This window comes from Panulirus ornatus, chromosome 27 (genome assembly GCF_036320965.1).
Source record: "Panulirus ornatus isolate Po-2019 chromosome 27, ASM3632096v1, whole genome shotgun sequence".
Taxonomy (NCBI): domain Eukaryota; kingdom Metazoa; phylum Arthropoda; class Malacostraca; order Decapoda; family Palinuridae; genus Panulirus; species Panulirus ornatus.
Genome location: NC_092250.1, coordinates 2,626,527 through 2,643,351, shown reverse-complemented (window position 1 = coordinate 2,643,351; position 16,825 = coordinate 2,626,527). Strand labels below are relative to the sequence as shown.

The window sequence follows — 16,825 nt, the reverse complement described above, 5'->3', positions numbered from 1 at the left end:
GTCGTGCTCAAGGGTCGTATACCGTCGTGCTCAAGGGTCGTATACCGTCGTGTTCAAGGGTCGTATACCGTCGTGTTCAAGGGTCGTATACCGTCGTGTTCAAGGGTCGTACCGTCGTGTTCAAGGGTCGTATACCGTCGTGTTCAAGGGTCGTATACCGTCGTGTTCAAGGGTCGTATATCGTCGTGTTCAAGGGTCGTATACCGTCGTGTTCAAGGGTCGTATACCGTCGTGTTCAAGGGTCGTATACCGTCGTGTTCAAGGGTCGTATACCGTCGTGTTCAAGGGTCGTATACCGTCGTGTTCAAGGGTCGTATATCGTCGTGTTCAAGGGTCGTATACCGTCGTGTTCAAGGGTCGTATACCGTCGTCTTCAAGGTTCGTATACCGTCGTGTTCAAGGGTCGTATACCGTCGTGTTCCAGGGTCGTATACCGTCGTGTTCCAGGGTCGTATACCGTCGTGTGTGTGTGCTTGAGACAGCAGAAGAGGGTGCTTAAAAATGGTTTGGACATATAGAGAGAATGGCTGAGGAAAGGTTGACTGAAAGGATTCATGTGTCAGAGGTGAGGGAACAAGGAGAAACGGAGGCCAAATTGGAGGTGGAAAGATGGTGTGAAAAAGATTTTGAGTGATCGGGGCCTGAACATGCAGGAGGGTGAAAGGCGTGTACGGGATACAGTGAATAAAGACACTGTAGATGACAGGGTGGACGTGCTGCCAACGGAATGAACCAGGGCACGTGACGCATCCGGGATAAACCATGGAAAGGTCTGTGGAGCCTGGATGTGGAAAGGGAGCTGTGGTTTCGGTGCATTATACATGACGGCTAGAGACTGAGTGTGAACGAATGTGGCCTTCGCTCAGTAACTGGTCCAGACCACGTGGTATTTGGTTATCTTACAGACCTCCTCATGCACTTGTCTTCCCCTCCCCCCCAACCACTCCCATTCTCACTATCTCAAAACCTCTTCCCCTTCCCTTCCTCAACCTCCCCCCCCCCCCACACGGTGTGATGTCGACACCCCCCCTCACCCCCACCCCCAGTCCTCACGTCCGATTCGCCATGCCCCCCCCCCCCCCCCCCCGCACGACACCAGGCGACACGCGCGTGTGGGGCGCCGGGAAATAACGTCCCCCACTGGCGAATTACGCGAACGCAAGTGCCTAAGCAGTGGTAAAATATGTGGGTCGCTAAGAAATAGTCCGTCAAAAATAGTTACAAAGAATATACCATGTGGTTCTACCACATATAAACATGAATATAAAAACTATAACGGTATATATATATATATATATATATATATATATATATATATATATATATATATATATATATACATATATATATATATACTTCTTTTTTAACGGCTTCCGAAAAGTGGCTCAGCGACTGAAACAAAACGACAAATGTATCGATAGTTCTGGAAACACGACCCAGCGTCGGTCAACCGATATGGCATTTTTCATTTTTCTTTCTTTTTCGTTTTCGTTGGTCTAAAAGAATATATATATATATATATATATATATATATATATATATATATATATATATATATATATATTATGCTTAATCGCTGTTTCCTGCGTCAGCGAGGTAGCGCCTGGAAAGAGACGAAGAATGACCTATACATACATAAACACTCATACACGCACATAAACATACATGTACATAACATATATACATATATACACATGTACACATCCTCCAGCGGTGGGCGCTACGCGTTACCCCTCCTGCCTCTTGGTAACATGTGGGAGCGAACGCTAAGTAACCCATTACCTCGCCGTATTTACCAACATATTTGTTGTTAACCAACAACCGTCTCTTAAAAGAAACTCACAAAAAGTTATGTTCATAATAAAAAACTACAACTCACTCAAAAGTTGTTAGTAAAAAAATTTAACACTCAAAAGTTGTTGTTAATACAAAATACAACTCACTCAAAAGCTATGTTGATATAAATACAACTCACTTATCATTCAAAGTAGAAATTATTGTTTTTTGTTTATATTCTCACTGCCCAACATACAATACAACCCCCCCCCACCTTGTATAAAACTAGGAGGGGTTAAAAAAGAAACAAACAGAACATGTACAGTATTTTCAGAGCTCTCTCTACTCTCTCTCTCTCTCTCTCTCTCTCTCTCTCTCTCTCTCTCTCTAACAGCAAAATCCTGTAACCCGATTCTAGGAAAACAAATATATATATATATATATATATATATATATATATATATATATATATATATATATATATATATATATATATATATTTTCTAGAATCGTTAAAACAAATATATAGCTATTCGCGCACAGGTCTTCGTCAAACCCACTATTGCAATCGTACCCTCGTTCAGCCGCTGCTGTCTATCCTTGTTAACACAGAAACGTTGGTCTGTCCGCTGCTTCTGCCTATGCTTGTAGCACAGAAACGTTGTTGCTGCACAGAAAAACCCATCATGCAATAATATTGACAGACGTAACGACCCGTCTTGTTCATGGACCACGTCTGTGTACAGACAGGCCGGCCCGTACTGTCTCATGAGACAGGATGCTAAACCATCACATGTCCACCCGTCTCTCGGGATCACAGTCCAATCACACTGTTAACTGGTGATTAGCGGGGGGGTGGGGGTGTGATTAGAGGAGGTGTTGGGGTGGGGGGGGGTGATTCGAAGGGGTGGGGGGGTGATGATTCCAACGCTCTGTACCCAATCTCGTAACTCTCAACGAGAGAGAGAGAGAGAGAGAGAGAGAGAGAGAGAGAGAGAGAGAGAGTGAGAGAGAGAGAGAGAGAGAGAGAGAGAGAGAGAGAGAGAGAGAGCGGGTGTGGGGTGTGCGTTCAGAATTACAGCATACAATTTTCCTTTTTTTTTGCGACCCGAAAAAAAAAACCCAACCACCTTGTTGAAATATCTCTAGCGCCCGTCCGCAACTCTCTCTCTCTCTCTCTCTCTCTCTCTCTCTCTCTCTCTCTCTCTCTCTCTCTCTCTCTCTCTCTCTCTCCGCCACGCGCAGCGAGTCGTCACCGCTTGGGGGGAGGGGGTGGGTGAGAGGATGGGGCGGGGGAGCAACACAAGTGGTCCGTATACCGACGGACGGACGGACGCACGGAGGGAGGGACGGACGGACGGACGGACGGAGGGACCAGCGCAGCCAGCCAGCGTCGCGCGGGGTCGGCTGTGCCCTGGCCCAGACCAACGCGACACAAGACGTGCCGACCAATATTTTACAACGATCGATCTCGGGGTTGGGGTGGGGGGGGGGGGGTTAGGTCCTCCGTAACCCCCCCCCCCCCCACACGAGGTTGGGGTGGGGGTGGGTACGGTCGCTCCCGGGAGTCTGAGCAGAAATTTCTCTAGAAATATTTCTTTCTTTCCTTTTCTCTTTAATCTCTAAAGTATGATGGACTCATATATATATATATATATATATATATATATATATATATATATATATATATATATATATATAACGGAGGGCTGGAAATCCTTCCCTCTCGTTTTTAGTTTTCCTAAAGAAGGAACAGAGGAGGGGGCCAAGTGAGGATACGGAGGCTCAGTCCTCTGTTCTTAACGCTACCTCGCTAACGCGGGAAATGGCGAATGGTATAGTATGATATATATATATATATATATATACCATCCTTACTATCAGCAATATACGACTAACTGGCAACATCCCTCCCCCCCCTCAGCCGGCCCCCGGGGGTCGACCGATGATGTAACCGCCTACGTCATCGACGCGTCACGGGCGGAAGCCGGCCAATCAGGCGTCGGCCACATGAGCGCCGCCCGTCAGCGGGTGGTCGATACACGTCGAAGCGGTGTTGTGTGTGATAATTCGACCCAGGTGACCCAGCCTCGGTCAATACAGATAATTATTGATGTTATTAACGAATAATGAGGATCATCATATCTCCCATGGTGGAGGGGGGGGGGGTGAGGCTTGTATATCAATAGAAATAATAATATTTGTTATTTCTGAGGTTTATATATATATATATATATATATATATATATATATATATATATATATATATATATATATATATATATATATATCTTTCTTGTATGACAAAGTGTATTATTAACATGCTGACTTTAATGAAGGCAATTTAGTTATACTGTTTCAGAAGCGTAGAATTACACACACACACACACACACACACACACACACACACACACACGCGTGCACACGCGCCCTACACGAACGTGTGGCGCGGACACGAGTCTGAGGTCATGCGTAAAAATCATGGAATGAGGTTCCTGACTAACGTAAGGAGGAGGAGGAGGAGGAAGAAGAAGAAGAAGAGAAGAAGAAGTAGTAGTAGAAGAAGAAGAGGAAGAAGAGGAAGATGAGGATATAAATGAAGGCGTGGAGTTGGCTGGAGATGTTATAAAACACAAGGGAGAAGAAAATGCAATGAAAAAATATATATGATAAAAAGTTTTTATGATAAAGAAAAAATAAATAAATATTGAGTGTAAAACTGTTGACCAAGCAGGAGCAGGTGGGGTGGGGGGGGGGGAGGGGGGGTGCATGACGTCACCGCCAGCACACGGAGCCAAACGTTCCCCAAACGTTTCTCGGGAGGGGGCCACCTGCAGCAATCGAACGTTCGCTAAACGTTCGAATAGAATAGATACATATAGATATAGATGGCTAGATAGATAAACAGATAGACAGGTATAGATAGATAAACAGATAGACAGAGATAGATAAACAGATAGACAGATATAGATAGATAGACAGATAGATAAGGGAGGATATGGACAACCGATGATCGACCTAATTTTGGACCCTTACTGACCACACTACCGAGCAGGAACTCCGAGGGAACACGGTCCACGGATCAGCCTCTTATCTAGGTCACTTCCAAACGTGATTCATTCCTGTCTTATTCCTTATAATTTGTTGCATCATTTATGATAAATATAACTGAAGACGGACGGCCCGAACCATCTCATGTATTTGAAAAATAAAGTGAAAATAAAAAAAAGGAAAATTAATTCACACTTTACCTAGTGAAGGAAAACGTGTTGTCAGTAGAAGTGGTAAAGGGAAAAAACAGAAAGCTAGTAAATATTTGACTAAATATTCTTTGAGCTTTAGCAGCAAAGTGTATTCACGAAAATATTCTGCCTCTCCATATATATATATATATATATATATATATATATATATATATATATATATATATATATATATATATACATATGACCTCTTTACAGCCATTAAATATTAAAACAAACACACACTACAATCCTGGACGCTCCCTCCCCCCCTATCATGACCAACCTCTATAATTAGACTGGTACTGAACACGACCACACACACACACACACACACACACACACTGAACGCGACCTATACGCAGACTGGGCCGGCAGAACGCATCATCAGATGTTCTCCTACGCCACAACAGCTGATGAGTCAAGACGCATCCGGCCCGGCCATGAGGAGGTGGGCTGAGGTCATCATGAGGCCAGGATGAGGGAGAGGGAACACCTCACGTACACGACATGATGCGAACACGAGGGCATGAGTGACCTCGTGTGGTGAGGAGGGTCATCCACTTTATTAATACACTTACGCCTTCTCCTGCATCCAATATAAGTGGAAGACACACTTATATTGACCACCTCCTCCACCGTCTGAACTGGTGGTGAGGGCGAAGGAGGAGGCGTTCTAAGGGCACGCCCCTACACCACGACAGTTACCAACCGCCCCTCCAGCACGACCTTGCGCCCCTTAAACCCTGTAACGACCCTTACAGTACGACGTAGACCGAGGGTACGACCCTTGTTAACGACTGTGTATACGACCGTCCGGGTACGACCACCAGGCGTGATGGCCTGACCTTTGACCTAACGCTTAAACATCGGGGCCTGATCACATGACATAAACGTAACCGAATTAATACAACCGAGAATTACGGAGAAAATACACGATAGAAACACGTAAAAAAAAAAGTTTATTTCTTTCAAATAATGCTTAAAAATATAATAAAAAGTCTACGAAATATGCGTTTCAGGGTCTTGCTTGATATCTTATCTAATCAGGTCTGAGGTGTGGGCTGGGTCCATCCTGGTGGGGGGGGGTAGATAAAGTAGGACGGAGGGGGGGGGGGGACACAACACACACACACACACACACACACACACACACAATGGCGCACTCTTCAGTCATTATTCTACAACTGACTTCCATTTATACGTAACCACACCGCTAAACTAACTACACTAGTAGTAATTCACTTTCCCTTTAATTGCCCCATCTTATAGTAGTCGTAGTAGGAGGAGGAATTAATGAGAAACACCAACTTGCCATATTAGTACGATTTTCCCGCCATCATAGCGACGGGATTTTGAAATGTGTTGCGCAATGCAAACTTTACCTCGTCTCTAAACTATTAATTAACCAGAGACGAGCATGGGAAATCACTCACAACAGATCTCCATCCATCTGCGATTCTGTACGTGAATAATTCACGTTCGGAACCCACGCGATGCCCCGGAAAAAGGAAGTTTTCTGAAGTATTTAAACTAAGACATGTCGGCAGCCATCCGCCATGATGATGACGTCACGAGCGCATTCCACCAACGTCCGCTCAACGTTTGATCAACTCCAGGCACGTGAGACCGTCGCCTATGTATATATATACACACACACACATCTATATAAATCTCTATTATATATATATAAACACCTAACCTTAATAATATAGCTTTATCTGTATGAAACAGGACCATTAGGGGCTATTTGGGCATTTCCCAACGGACAAACTGGCAACTGTTGATGAATGAGTCAATTTTCTTTAATTTTCTTCTTACTATTGTATCTTCCTGGTTGTAGTCGGCGTGGTATTGTATAATACAGTAATACAATAGTATACATCTTATGAATGATTAGAGAACAGGTTCTTATGCCTGAAAATGTATATATATTAATGTGATCTGTATATATACATCTGCAAATGTATATAATCCGTGACAATATTGCTTTTGTAATATAAATACAAACATAAAAATACAAGTAATACAGTAAGTGGATTTCAAAGGAACTGCGGAATACAGTAATATAAAACTAATACAATAGGAAGTTTTACGCAGTCAAAAGTCTACAGAAAACGTGCCTCGGGCCTGACGCAATGTATATAAGTATACATATTAGGATTCCATGCACAAGTATACATACATACATACATGGGTCTCATACACAAGCATAATGTTAGTGTTCCATACACACAAGTATACATAGGAAGGTTCTCATACAGAAGTATACATAATACAAAGGGTTTCATACGCATGTATACACACTTATACGTCATGATCAAGATGTATATCACACACACACACACACACACACACACACACACACACACACACACACACACACACACACACACACACACACACACACACACACACACACACACACACACACACACACACACACACACACATATACACACACATACACACACACACACATGAACGCAAGCAGGGGCAACAATAATGGCGTAATGACGCAACATTTCCTTAATCTTAAGTGGGTCATGGACGCAAGGCTGGTGCCTCATGACCACCATGTTGCCACACTTCATGATGACGTGGTGCCTCATGACCGCCATGTGGCCACACCTCATGATGACGTGGTGCCTCATGACCGCCATGTTGCCACACCTCATGATGACGTGGTGCCTCATGACCGCCATGTGGCCACACCTCATGATGACGTGGTGCCTCATGACCACCATGTTGCCACACCTCATGATGACGTGGTGCCTCATGACCACCATGTTGCCACACCTCATGATGACGTGGTGCCTCATGACCGCCATGTGGCCACACCTCATGATGACGTGGTGCCTCATGACCGCCATGTGGCCACACCTCATGATGACGTGGTGCCTCATGACCGCCATGTGGCCACACCTCATGATGACGTAATTGTCATCTTATTTAGACGTACAACGGTTCGGGGGAGGGGGGAAGGAGGGAGGGGGGGGGAGGGGGAGGGGCTAATATGGTGGTAAGTTCGCTGGGTTTTTTTTATATATATATTTCTTGTGGTTTTAAATAGAACGTCTGAGGATAGAGGCATTGTCCTGTCCAGTCCCGTCCCACGCAACCCCTGTCACCTCCCCCCCCCCCCCTCTCACTGTTCGAGATGATTCTAGAAGGAAAAGACCTTTGGATTTTTATCATACAAGTCGATCTGTATGTCTATCTAAATCTATCTATCTATATATGTCTACTCATCTATCATCATCATCATCACCTCCCCCCCCCCCCACCACCAAGGGCGTGTGTCGCACACCTTGAACTCCAGACATGGACACGTTAACCAACATTTTAACACCAAGGTTAACTTTTAACTCCAGACATGGACACGTTAACCAACATTTTAACACCAAGGTTAACTTTTAACTCCAAACATGGACACGTTAGCCAACATTTTAACACCAAGGTTAACTTTTAACTTTTAACAGTTCCCACACCCACCTTAGCCAGCCATAATCCCCCTCCACCCTCACTTACCATCTAATTAATCCATCAATATTTACCAAATAAACATTGAACAACATCGACAACAAAACCAAGAAACAATTTACGATGATAAACAATAACTGAATTATTGACGATACTGTTCTTCGTAAATTAGGTGTATTAACTGCCCACCTCCTACATAACGGGGTTATCCATGCATACAAAGCGACCAACCACACACCTACCCCCCCCCCCCCCCCCCTCCCCCCACCCCCCCTCCCCCCCTCCCCCCCCCCCCCATGAATCATTTCCTCACGGGGAATATCACCCCCCCACCTCCCCCCCACGTGGGGGGGGGAGGGGTGATATTAATCACGTGGGTTACGCAGGTCACAGACCGTCGTAACAACCTAATTAACCATTCTCACTCGAGTGTAGTTCAGTCATTAATTAAAACAATTAAAGACCTGGCTAATTAACCCAACTATCTATGAATGGGCCAACGAGCGCGGTGTTACCCCCCCCCCCCACACCGGTAGGGGGAGGGAGAGTGGGGGGGGCTATCAGTAACCAACCACCCCCCAGCCTCTCGTTTTAGGGTGGTGACGTCACACACAACCCCTCGTCGGTCGCCATGGCAACGCCTGAGTGTGTCTGTGGACGGCGTGGCGACGTGTGGCAACCCCCCACGCCCGGCCTGACGGTGGGCACCCCGCGCTGCTCCCCTCGCCCCTCCCCCCCTCCCCCTGGGCAATCGATATTCGCGATCGTTATCTCACTTATTCCTGCTTTACCAATACCCACAAGTCTTCGAATATTCTCCCCCTCCGCACCGCAGCCGACGTCGATGAATATCTGGGGATCTCAGAATATTCGAGATATTTGAATATTCGACGTAGATGAATATCGGGGAGGTGGGGGCGCTCGCAGAATATTCTAGATATATGAATATTCACCAAAATGTAATCCAGGAATCATTTAATGTTTCAGGTAAGTATGGACATCTATTTCAGTTACGTGGCGTAGCGAAGGAAACTAAAAATAATTCACCATTTCCTTCATATAACTAAATCTAATTCCCTTACTGCTTTGAGCCATAACTTCATTCATCAGTTATCACCAGACACGCTATCACACCCATTTATCATTTACCTTAAAGTCATAATACTTTCCAAACCCCATTACACTCCCAATTACAATTAACCATCCGTTATCACATTATAAAATATGGTCAATTATGTTAAACTTACCCTATTATCATCCACGTATCCTTATCTCCCCTTCTTATCACACTTATCAGGGATAATGATAACTGATAACCACTAAATGTTATGTATGAGTTGTATCGTCCACTGCAACTCTACAGATGCGAGGCTTCGAACCCCACTTAACCGTGAACATATCACCCCCCTCCCATCTCTTAACCCCCCCCACCCACCCATCCAGCGCCTCAAATGTAATCTTTCTTTCAATTACCTTCTCGTAATTCACCAAAATGCAATCATCTGTCTCTATTTCGTCCCACATGATTATCCCTCTTACTGACGTGTATACGACACGTTTCGACCCATCATTTAAACGTAATCACCTATGTAAACTGTTAGATTATCCCCCCGTTGTTGTTTACCGCCATTAACGATGATTACAGTGGCAGCAATACCATATAAACCATCACTTGTCAACAGCCTCGTTAACTACACTTGGTAGTTTGCAATTCCTTCCTCCATCCAAATCCATCTATTCACCTGAAGTCAACATCTCGTTGATATTCCATCTTATACCAACATGCCTCGGGATTCCCCTCCGTTTTCTTTGGGATCCCTACAGCGCTCAGGAAGCAGACCACGTCCACCGGGCAGTTCCAAAGCTCATAAACCCGTGGTAATGTTGTGTGTACGTACGTCTGTGTGAGGTATGTATGGGGCAGTATGTAATAGCGTGTGTAATGAGGTAGTTGCACTTGCACTGTGGCTGTTGGGTCTTGTTGTACACTGAAACGATGGCCTGTAATGGAGCGATGGGTGGCGTCCAAAGTTGAGCCGAGAAAGTGTGACCCGTGTATGTCTGGGGAGTGGCAGTTTCACATGTGTGTATGTCTAGCGAGTTTGTGTTTAAGACCAGTTTGGGAGGGCAGTTGTTTAGAGCTGCTGGGTCATGTTGTGAGAGTATTGTGATTGTGTTGTGAAGGTGTTGAGTGTTAATGGTTGTAAGCGAGCCGGTAATTGTTCTGACAGCTCTGTTTGGTTTGTAGTTATACTTTGGCTTGCGAGTGGGAGAATGACTCTCACAAATACATTGAATACCTGAAATTCACTGTACATACATACATGCACACCCACGTGCACACACACACACACACACATACGAGGCCAATACTCCACGGAAATGGAAGAAAACGAGCCAATTGCCCCACACACACGAGAGTTAAAGTGGTAAACAAGACCCCGTTATCACTATAACCAAACACGAAGCGACAGCAACATAACCAGGGATCATGTTGACACAACTTGGCTCATACCCGCTGGTGAAGGCAGACACCACCGGCTCACGGGAACGAGATGACAGCAATCGGTCGGGTAATCTGTGTGTGACACAGACGCAACATCCTGCGAAAACTATGGTGTGTGTGTGTGTGTGTGTGTGTGTGTGTGTATGGCAGGCCAGCATGTGTATACTACCCTCCTCCAGCAGGACACTCATTCGAAGCCCAGATACGCAGGTGAGGTGTCAGAGGAAGGCTGTATACAGGTGTTGACAGCGACTTACAAGAGGGGAGGGGAGTACACACGGGCTGAGGGTGAGGGGTAACAAATGATGGGGTCAGGTCACCGACCCCTCGTGGGGTCAGCGTTATACTGGCCATGATCCCAGGGTGGGTGATTGAACCACACGAGGCCGAACCATGGGTAGACGTGGTTCGCAGATCCTAACCACATGGGACGTGGGACTGGGATACGTCGGGAGTGAACACACGAACATGGAGGTAGATTGGTCCCACAACAGAGACGAAATCTAACCCAACAACAACGAAACTGTGATATATATTATATATTTTTCTCTGGTGTTTATCAATTGATTACGGTGTAGGGACGACAGACCCGGGACACGAACCGTGTCTCTCTCTATATACACCAGTGACTCACTGTGACTCATGGGATACACTGTCTATGGTGAGTAAGGAACTGAACTGAACTGACTGATATGTGAGGAAAACCCGGGGGTGAGGAAGCTACCAGAGGTGTGTGTGTGTGTGTGAGGGAGGGAGGGAGGGAAAGAGGGAGGGAGGGAGGGAACTAAGAAGAATCTTGTGTGAAGGGAGGCCAACTGGGGGTGTGGTCTGTTTCCCAGACTGCCTCTAATAAGACCATGGAGAGGGTGAGGTGGTCTATGAGGATGGAACACGTAACCTACGTTCCCCCTGAGGTGGAGCAGGCCACACTGAGGAGGGGAGGGGAGGGGAGGGGAGGGGAGCATTTCATAAACACCCCAGAGTTGTGATAAGAAGAGGGAGAGAGAGGGGGAGGGGGGTATCCACGAGGGGAGAGCTCCTTACCTTTATGTACACACACACACACACACACACACAGACACAGACACACACAGACACACACACAGACATTCCTTCTCACCTGCTTTGTCCTCCAACACTACCCCCCCCAACCCCTTCCCCTCCCTCACATTCTTCCTTCCCCACCCCCCGACCCCCCCACGCACTCCAGCAACACACTCTCCACACGCCAACGAACTCTTGGTCAGCCTGTTTCATGCCGTCCCTCGAGTGTGTGACACAGAACACACACACACACACACACACACACACACACACACACACACCCCTCACCATCCCAATCCCTCACAGATGAACGACTACATTCCACAGAAAATGGGAAGTGGTCTGTATTGCACGCACGTGCGGCGCCGGCTGTGCACGCGCCCAGTCTCCATCTTTCCAAACAACGCCTCTATACCACTGCAGCTGTGTGGGCCAGGAGTGTGTACATACAGACCAACGGTCAAAACCTTCCGTCCCACGTGAACACACACACACACACACACACACCCCATTCATCACGTGTACACTCACACACACACAAAATAATCTATACTTCATTATTCACGTCAATATCAAGTGAATGGACGAAACAGGGCAGCCGCTGTACAACAACAACAACAACAACAACAGTAATTCAAGAGAAATTGCACGTTCTAATATCAACCACTTATCATTGTTCATTCGCCTACGTGTATATAAATATGCTCTCGCTCATGGATATATATATATATATATATATATATATATATATATATATATATATATATATATATATATATATATATATATATATATTCTTACCACAGGTGATGTATTGTTAATTTCCAGTTTATGAAGTCAAGAAATACTATTTCCTATGGACATTAAAATGTTAAACTTTAAATGTTTATCACTGAAATGAAAGCTATTCTCTCTCTCTCTCTCTCTCTCTCTCTCTCTCTCTCTCTCTCTCTCTCTCTCTCTCTCTCTCTCTCCCTTTTCCGTGCTTGATCGCCGTTTCCCACGCTTATATGTAATCGTCCAACAAACACGAGGTTATGACCTCTCCTCACACCCAGGGAGGGGCTACCAGTCAACACCTCACACTGCCTCATTCACGAACGGTGAGAGCAGTGTGCCATTACCCCATTCATGGGGGTAGTGGCAGAACGCCATTCATGGGGGTAGTAGGGACAGGGGGGGGGGGGAAGTGTCGGTGATAAAGGGCATTACAATGAACTGTTGTCAATTATGGTTGACGGAGATGTTTAATGAGGTGGAGGAATGAGGGAGAGAGAGAGGAGGAGGAGGAGGAGGAGGAGGTGGAGGAAGACAAGTGAGAGTGGGTGAGAGGGGGGGAGTGTAGTACACAAACACGTGCTGTGAGAGTCATCGAAAGCTGTGTTGAAATACGATCAAGTGATGTCGAGGAAGAAAATGGGCAACCGTGTCATCACAGGAGAAAACGGGTGACCGTGATGTCACGAGAGAAAACGGGTGGCCGTGATGTCACGAGAGAAAACGGGTGGCCGTGATGTCACGAGAGAAAACGGGTGGCCGTGATGTCACGAGAGAAAATACTGGTCGTCGTCGTAATGTCACGAAGAAACCAGTAGCCGTGATGTTACGAGAGAAAACGGGTGGCCGTAGTCACAAGAGAAAACGGGTAGACACATACCGTAAAAAAGACAGTAGCAAAACCATGAGAGAAAATGGGTTGCCGTGATGTTGCTAACGAAAACGGGCAGTAGGGAGAAACAGATGGCCAAGCTTTTTTTCGACTTCCCTGGTTCTCCCATATCATGGATTTTGTGATGACGATTTTGAGTTTGTTTTTATATATATGAAACGGAGGAAGTAAAACAAGAAAAACAAAAACTATTACTTAAAAACAATTGTCAATTCTTTCGCCTGCAAACAAACAAACAAAAAACAGCTGCTCTATCATACGTTCAAATGTAAACAAGAGCGTCCGTGGCAAACCATTTAATGTAAACAATGATTCAGGTGCTTGAACCTTAGACGTAAACAACCCTGCACGTGCGGCAGGTAGGCAGTGTAAACAACACCACGGTTGCCACACACCCCAAGTTTCAAACAGTAACACATGTTTGCTAAAATATCGATGAAAACACCAGACGGCTCTATCAACATAGCAGAAGTGCCGCCAGATATGCAAATGTAAACAATAACAACAACACACTTGCTACACTTAAAAATACAAAGAATAACACAGGTGTTACGGGTGAACGTGAACAGATGATATATATATATATATATATATATATATATATATATATATATATATATATATATATATTTTTTTTTTTTTTTTTCTTTCTTTCTTTCATACTATTCGCCATTTCCCGCGATAGCGAGGTAGCGTTAAGAACAGAGGACTGGGTCTTTGAGGGAATATCCTCACCTGGCCCTCTTCTCTGTTCCTTCTTTTGGAAGAAAAAAAAAAAGAAAGAAAATATGTATATATCATCAATATCAACCTAGGATATGTAGCCTTTACACAACCGCTTCTCAAATTACGTCGAAAAGTCTCATTCCATTCAACTTTTCCGAAGAACAAAAATCATTAGAGAAAACGGAGGCAGCCCCACACAGAAAACGGAGTGTACACGTCACGATATCATTACCTGGATCAACATGTTTCGCACAGGCAAACATTTAGTATTTACGTCTTATGTTGTTTCTCATGTTTGGGAACGTAATCAAATCTAGTGAACGTGTTTAAGTAACTGTTTATATAATTCTAACATCTACATTTTTAATCTTAAAAGCAATTTTCTTTGAAAAACCTACATTTTTTTTTTTGTTTTAAAATCTAAGTATTTACTTTTACAACTATATTTCTAGTTATAATATTCATATTTGAATATATTTAGAAAAACATTGAATTTGTCTAAATATATGTAGGAAAACATTTAAACTTGTCAAAACATACGAAGAAAATGTAGATGTCTAAATATACATAGACAAACATTTAAATTTGTCTAAATACACGAAGAAAAAACTTAATTTGTCTAAACATAAAAACATATAAGTTCAAATGTCTAAATATACTCAGAAAAAAAGTTTAAAATTGTCTAAAATACGTAGAAAAAAAATTTAATTTCTCGAAATTTACGTAGATTAAAAACTTGACCTCCTTACCTGGGTCATACGAGGAAGGCTAAGGTGGTGTGTCCTGATATAGCGTTCAGTGTCGGGTCTTCACACGACCATACACCGTCCACACCTGCGGTAGAAACATCTATTAATGATGGACACTTTCGGACGTGGTCAATACTCACGGTTTTTTTTGAACGAAGGGTTTTTATTCACGAAAATCTACCTTGAAGATATGATCAAGTAAACTTTGGCCGGCGTGTACAACGTCTACATATACAGACCCACACACACATATACACAAACGTGTACACATATATGTACGAATACACATATACACGTACATACGTACTTGTATAGGAGTGGAGAGATGGTTAATATATCATAGGTATTCGCCATTTCCCGCGTTAACGAGATAGCGCTAAGAACAGAGGACTGAGCCTTTGAGGGAATATCCTCACCTGGCCCCCTTCTCTGTTCTTCCTTTTGGAAATATAAAAACGGGAGGGGAGGATATCAAGCCCCCCTCCGCTCCCTTCCCTTTTAGTCGCCTTCTACGTCACGCAGGGAATACGTGGCAAGTGTTCTTTCTCCCCTATCCCCAGGGATAATATATATATATATATATATATATATATATATATATATATATATATATATATATATATATATATCCGCCCCCACGAGTGTACAACGCCCAGTGTCCGTACTGTACAGGTGTGAGTACTACAATCATGTACACTGCCCTGGGATAGGGTGAATCAGACTGAGGTGTGGGGGGTGGATAGAGGGAGGAGGGGGAGTATAAAGGGAGGGGGGAGAGTAATGAGGGAGGGGGGGGGGTGAATATAAAGCGAGATGATAAATACAGAAAGGGGTAAATATAGTAGTATGGGTCAATGTAAGGGGGAGGGGTTAATATAGTGGGAAGGGGTGAATATAGGGGGGGGTTAATACAGTGGGAGGGGGTAAATGTAGGGGATGTCAGTATAGTGGAATGGGGTAAATAAAGAGAGGGGATCAATATAGTGGGATGGGGTAGATATAGACAAAGGAGACTGATATAATGGGAAGGGGTAAATGTGGTGGAAATGGGGGGGGGGGGTAAACCACTGGATGGAAAGAGGGACGTAACCCACGTGGGTTCTGCTGGTGTCTGGGGACATCTATGGAAAAGTGAGGGGAAGTCTGTGTCTCGCTGTCTCCCCTTCCATCACTCTCCCATTCCTTTCCCACCAGCCCCTTTCCACTGACACCGTCACAAGACTGTTCCTCACCTTTCCCACCGACCCTTCTGTTCCACACCCTCGCTGAAAAGAAGCTGGAAATGTTCCCACCTTTACGCTGGTTGGATGGGTCTCTCTCTCTCTCTCTCTCTCTCTCTCTCTCTCTCTCTCTCCTCCCTCTCCCTCCCTCTCTCTCTCTCTCTCTCTCTCTCTCCTACCCACTCTCACTATCTATCTTCGCCGCCTCCCTCCCCCCCCTTCCACCCCCCCCCCCCTACCCCCTACAGGGTGGCCGCCTGGCCCCCGTTTTCCTCACTGCCCGTGACGTCACAGCCCGGGGCTCGAGGCAGGAGCGATCAATAGACAGACAAGAGAGAGACACAGACACTGTCGGTCATATTGGCTGTGCCAAGCCTGGCTGTTACTGCTGTACTGACGCGTCTGTGTCA

General features: G+C 45.0%; 1 protein-coding gene across 1 annotated transcript in view; it reads right to left on the bottom strand.

Annotated features, from left to right (window-relative positions):
* LOC139757534 (uncharacterized) overlaps positions 1 to 15,280 on the bottom strand; it is a 199,707-nt gene extending 184,427 nt beyond the window's left edge. The window contains exon 1 of the mRNA XM_071678092.1: positions 15,196 to 15,280. The gene's annotated coding sequence lies outside the window, so the exon portion shown is untranslated. The remainder of the gene's footprint in view (positions 1 to 15,195) is intronic.
* Positions 15,281 to 16,825: the final 1,545 nt, after the last annotated feature.